This window comes from Dermacentor andersoni, chromosome 8 (assembly GCF_023375885.2).
Source record: "Dermacentor andersoni chromosome 8, qqDerAnde1_hic_scaffold, whole genome shotgun sequence".
NCBI lineage: Eukaryota > Metazoa > Arthropoda > Arachnida > Ixodida > Ixodidae > Dermacentor > Dermacentor andersoni.
Window position 1 is genome coordinate 128,707,392 of NC_092821.1, and position 6,000 is coordinate 128,713,391.

The window sequence follows — 6,000 nt, forward strand, 5'->3', positions numbered from 1 at the left end:
CGTCTGTAGCAGGCGAAGGGTGGTTGCCTGTGCCCTGTTTAACTTGCGGTGAGGGGTGGGGAAGGTTCTTCTTGCGAGGTAAAATGACTTTACAAGGTCGTTGTATCTCGTAAGGCGGTCGCGCCCTGCGGGTGCACCTGCACCGTCTCCGGCACGGTTGACTAGTCCTTGTGCTACGGAGTGTGTAACCTCGTTGAGGTTGGTGAGGTGGGGGTGGACAACGCCGGCGTGTGCTGGGATCCAGACGAGGGTGATTTGATTTTCAGACGAATGCGGGGCTTGTCGTAAGATACGGAGTGATTGATGAGAAATACGACCTTTGATGTAGTTGTTGACTGCTGCGCGAGAATCGCTCAGTATGGTGTGACAGGATGGGTCAAGAGTGGCCAGGGCAATGGCCACTTCCTCGGCCGTCTCGGCATTTTTTGTAATGATGCTGGCAGCATGTCGGAGCAAGCCGCCTGCTGTGGTAACCGCCGCAAAGCGCCGTCCATCTTGGTACTCAGCTGCGTCGACGAAGGTGACCCCTGCTGTGTTGGCGTAAGCTTTGATGAGGGAAGTAGCTCGTGCCTTCCTGCGTTCTTTGTTGTAGTCTGGGTGCATGTTTTTCGGAATAGGGTCGGCGTGTATCCATTGCTGAATTTCGCGTGGTATTGGGTGTTTGTCTCCATGTTGACGGTGGTAGGTGATATTAAGCTTGTTTAGAATGCTGCGGCCCGTTTCCGTGAGAGTAAGCCGCTCTAGTCGAGATCGACGTTGGGCCTCGATTAACTCGTCTAGCGTGTTGTGGATACCTAATTGTAGTAGAAGATCCGTGCTGGTGTGGTTGGGTAGTCCTAAGGCCTGCTTATAGGCTCCTCTAATGATGATGTCCAGTTTAGTCTTTTCAGCTTTGTACCAGTTGAGAAAGGGCGCAACATAAGTAATGTGACAGACGATAAAAGATTGGACAAGGCGGATGAGGCTGTCTTCCTTCATACCCCCTCGCCGGTTGGTCACTCGTTTCAGCAGTCTGGATGTATTGGCGGTCTGCCGAAGGATCATTGAGATAGCCGTAGAGTTAGCTCCGTTGGCTTCTATGGTCATACCAAGAACGCAGATGCAGATAAAAAAAAAAAAACTTTTGGTCAGCTAGGAATCCACCTTAAGATTTACGCTTCCTCCTTGAAAACATCTTACACAAGGAATGCATATCAGATTCGGTACGTAAAGGTGCAACTAACCCAGTTATAGAAAGTTCTCCGGTAGATGGATCACAGTCCCATTTTTCGCAAGGATGCTCCAGCTTGAGAGGCTCACCCGGTGGTATTTCCGTGCCGTTGTACTGACATTTGCCTTTAAAACAACAACAAAGAGACAAATAATTTAGATGGCCGCTTGTTTAGCGACATATTATAATCATTGACGTAGTAGTTCTGCGGAAAGCCACAAGGTGGAGAGAAGTAATTACTTCGCTCCACCTTGGGGGCTTCCGCAGAAATACTATGTCAAACGCTTGCCTTTGCTTCGTATTGTCGACAAATTCCACTTCGCCCTGCCATCTGGTAGCCGCGTGGTTAGCTCAGATGGTAGAGCGGCTGCCCCGGAAAGGCGGTGGTCCCGGGTTCGAGTCCCGGACCAGGACGAATTTTTCTTCAACTGTGAGGCTTTTCTTTCGAGAGAGCCGTATGGGTTTCCTTTGTAGCAATTGCTACGTTCGGGTGGACGTCTGATTTTCCCTTTATTAATTAATTTAGTTAATATTATAATCATTTTTTACCATTTACACAAGCAGTCAGTAAGAGTAAACATATTTTATGGCCGGCAGGTGGTGCTCTTATTTTTCTTTTCGTCCTCGTACAGTTCTTCCTTATACAGTTCCATAGCAGGAAAAAATCCTAGCGCCAGCTATCTATGCAGTTATCCACATGTCCTGCGTTGGACGAATTTATTGTATGTGTACAAAATTACTGATCGTGTGAGTTCATGCAATAATGTGCCGCCACGAACTGCAGCGTTTCCCTTTCCTTGGCACCCGCTCTGTGACGGTCACAGGCCAGCGGGATTTGCTTTACGCCTATCATAAACCGCATAGCTTTAGGTCTTCAATATTACTGCTGTATTCAAGTTGCGGCTAATATTTTCCGTTGAATCGCTCCTTGTGCAGTCCTGTAGAGCAGCCTTTTGTGTTACCTTGGTTAACTATGAAGCTTCGCCCCCTCATATCAGCAACGGCAGAATACATTCAGTGCACACTTTTGCTTTGCAAATTCGTCAATTCACACATATTTAGCATTTCACAACGTACACGATCAGAGTATCAGAGGCAAGTACTAGAATTTGTCGAGCACTTTTTAAATGTTCTAAAGGTGTACTGACGGAAAAGTTGTCTCATTCTTCTTGCTTTAGTCAACATCCGTCCAGAAATCAATTACGCTATATGGAACCTCAATTCCGCGAGAGCGCAACATATATTTATTTTCCTCACTTTTTCCTCCCACCAGTTCAATGCGCTCCAAGTGCATAGTGACATTGTATATTTTATTTGCCCATAACGAATATTGCGGCAGAGCACCATCGTATGACGAATGTCTACGTTAATGCGATTAGCAATGAAGCAACGTAATACAGCGCATTTCGCTAGAACAGCAGCTTGGGCTTGTTGGTTTTCCATATCCCGGTGTTAACAGCGCAAAACGCAGAAGGGACACGAGACGAGAAGACTTGTGGTGCCGTGCGGTGCCGTACAGCGCTTGCGGTGTTGTCTTCTCATCGGGTGTCCCTTCTACGTTCTGCGCTGTTAACACCAGGATTGAATACAGCGTATTACCACCGCAGAGACGCGCCATGTATGATGCGTGTGTGCAGCCGAGCTCCTCTATCGCTTTCCCTCTGGACATGCTGCGTCATTCAGCGGTACCGCCGCAAAGTCCGATCGTGGCGTTTGTGCGAATATGCATTCAGACGGGCCTGTTATGTACGATTAAATATGACGCGGGTTTGATTACGCCAGCACCGAAGAAAATCTAAGTATTTCTTTGTAGTTGAAGAGAGGCACGCATTAGGTGCCTCATAGTTACTCAAGTTCGCATCATAGAGGTTGATTGAAGGGCGGCCCATACCTATAGCTTAATACCTTAATTATGGACACTATACTTCCTAAAAGAAAAGCCACAAATTTTGGGCACGATATATTATTTATTTATTTATTTATTTAGAGATACCTTACAGGCCCCTAGAGGCATTGTGTAAGGGAAGAGTACACTCAACGATTATACAATAATTAGAATACATACGTGAATACATATAAAAAATACAGTGTAAGAAATGTGCTAACATACAGTAATGTGGTGTCAAACTTGTACAAAGGACAAACCGAATGCTTTTGAATGCGAGAGGTCAGTGAACAAGAAACTTTCCCAAAGTAAAATATAATCAATAGAATTACAGAGCGACAGGGACATATTTGGATATAACAAAACAGTATTTAAGGGACAGTAGCGTAATAATAAAGGGAAGCTCAAGAAAAAATAACACATTAGGTTACGTAGAAAATGCGTTGTCAGAAGATGCCGGAAATTTTCCTAGTCACTCTCATAAGCGATGGCGTTTGGAAGATTGTTCCAAAGGCGAATGGCTCTTGGAAGAGCGTAGTAGTTAAATGAATTAGTCTTTCCGTAGACACGCTTGAAATTGATCTGATTGTCCTGCCGGTGTGACCTGTAATGAGGAGTTTCAAGAGACAGAACTGATGGTGCTGTATTATGAACATATTTATGAAATAATGATAGCAGGGCTGTATCACTACGCTCATGCAAGGGCTGCAGTGAGAGGTCGAGTTAAATTGGTGTTATGCTTTTGTTATAGTCAGAACAACGCGAAATAAAACGCGCAGCCCTATTCTGAATAGATTCGACTTTTTCGATCAAGCATTTCTGATTGGGGAGACCAGATGGATGCGGCGTAGTCAAACTGAGGTCGAAAAAATGTTAGATAACCTAGTTTACGAATGCCTTCCGTAAAATTAGGTAACTTGCGTCTTATACACCCTAATGATCTCGAAGCATTGGCGCATTGGCGTATATGTATGCAATGTGTGTTGACAACGGAATAGTCGAAGTTAGGTTAACATCAAGATATTTATATTGAGTATCATGCAAAATAGTGATGTTATGTGATAACGAAACGTAGATTTAGTATGCTTGCGGATAAAAGAGATAATTTTACATTTAGAAAGGTTAAGCTTCATTAGCGAAGTGTTAAACCAAAGAGAAATAAGTTCTAGATCTTTTTGGAGAACAGTATAACCATCGGCACATTTGATGGAACGATAAAGAATGCAGTCTGCAGAAATGCACACGTATGAGGAAATGTTATTGGGTGAGTCATTAATGTATATTAGAAATAGTAATGGCCCAATAACGCTGCCTTGTGGTACACCTTAGGTAACGTGCGAAAGATGAGAGGAGGAATTATTAACTGCTGCGGTATACCCCTTTAATTAAGTGAAACTCATAAGTGAATAAAACAGCTTCATGCAAATAAAACATTTGCTCCGCCATGACTATCTAACATACCTTAATCAACTCTACCACCAAAATAAAAAAAAATTCTTGATTCATCCGTCATATATATAGAGGGTGCCGCAAAAATTTTCGCACTCGAACAAAAGCCAATAAATGTAGTTGCGATGCACTGTAACAAAATTTATTTTATGTTAGCCTAATATGAGTTAAGATTTACGTACAAAAATCCAGTTCTACTTTTCAAAAGGTCCTCCCTGTTTTCCTCAAATGCAAGCCTTGATTCGCTTCGAAAATGCATCGATGGTCTCAAGGATGTATTCTATGTCTGATTCACTTCCTGTTTTTTCTAATGCCCGACAAAGAGTATCTGAATTATGGTGAGGACCAAAGCGGACTGGGCTTTTTTAACAAAGACGAAACTGGATAGTCAAGCGGGTTTAGATCAGGGCTGCTTGGGGGTCATATTGAAGCGAAAATGAATGCAGGCAAGTTTTTCGTGAACCAATGTTGCACCACCTTGTGAGCCGGAGCATAACCCTGCTGATACGTTTACTGACGGTTTCCAAAGTGTGATTCGTCCCAAGGTAGGACCACCTTCAGGACTTCTACCATGTAATTTGCACTATTCACTTTAACTCTCTGTTCCATGAAAACCAGCGATATCTTTCCACCGGAATTTATTGTCCCCACAAACCATCACTGATTGAGGACGACAACCTGTTGAGGCGATCCTTTCGCAGAACATTAACTTATGTTGAGGCGTTTTGTCAATGCCCTATGATTCCGTGGTTTAAAAGCTTCCAGGATATTGAGCACTGCCGCGTTTGTGGAGAGAATTCTATGTTGGCGTGCCGTGATGCCGAAGCGTATGAACAGGTCTTTGCATCTTATGACCCTGGTATTGTTCGTGCACTCTGTCAGTCTGCGAGCTTTCTGAAGATTATAGTTGTGCAGCTTCCTTTTGAGAATTCCATACACAGGACGTTCAGAAATTCGTTATGTTTTCCCCATTCGGCTTTCCTTAAAATCTACGGCAACCTTTGCCGCACCCTGTGCTTCAAACCTTGAACAGGCCTCTCAAGATGTGCTTTGTTACGCCGCGCTCAATTTCCGTTGAAGGGCTCCGAGTTCCAAAGCCTTACCATTTTCGACAGGAACCAGTCCGACGGAAATGTAGCCGTTGGAACAGTGCCACTGAGTTACGAACATGGTCGTAGAGCAGAAAAGAACGACTGCTTTGGTGAGACTCATGACGAGACGTTGCTACTGTTGGTGCTGCTTATGCACTAGTGCGTACGCGTACACTGAGCTTCGCCTCTTTATGTACCGCGCCTTTCGTCCTCTCTATAACAGTGGACACACGACTGCTGTATCGCCTATGACGCCAATGCTGGGTATTTCCGGCAGCCGGTGGACAGTTACTGGCATAGACACCTCGCCTTGACCTCTTGACAGCAGGAAGACAGGCATTGCAAAATTTTTTTAAACCCACAGA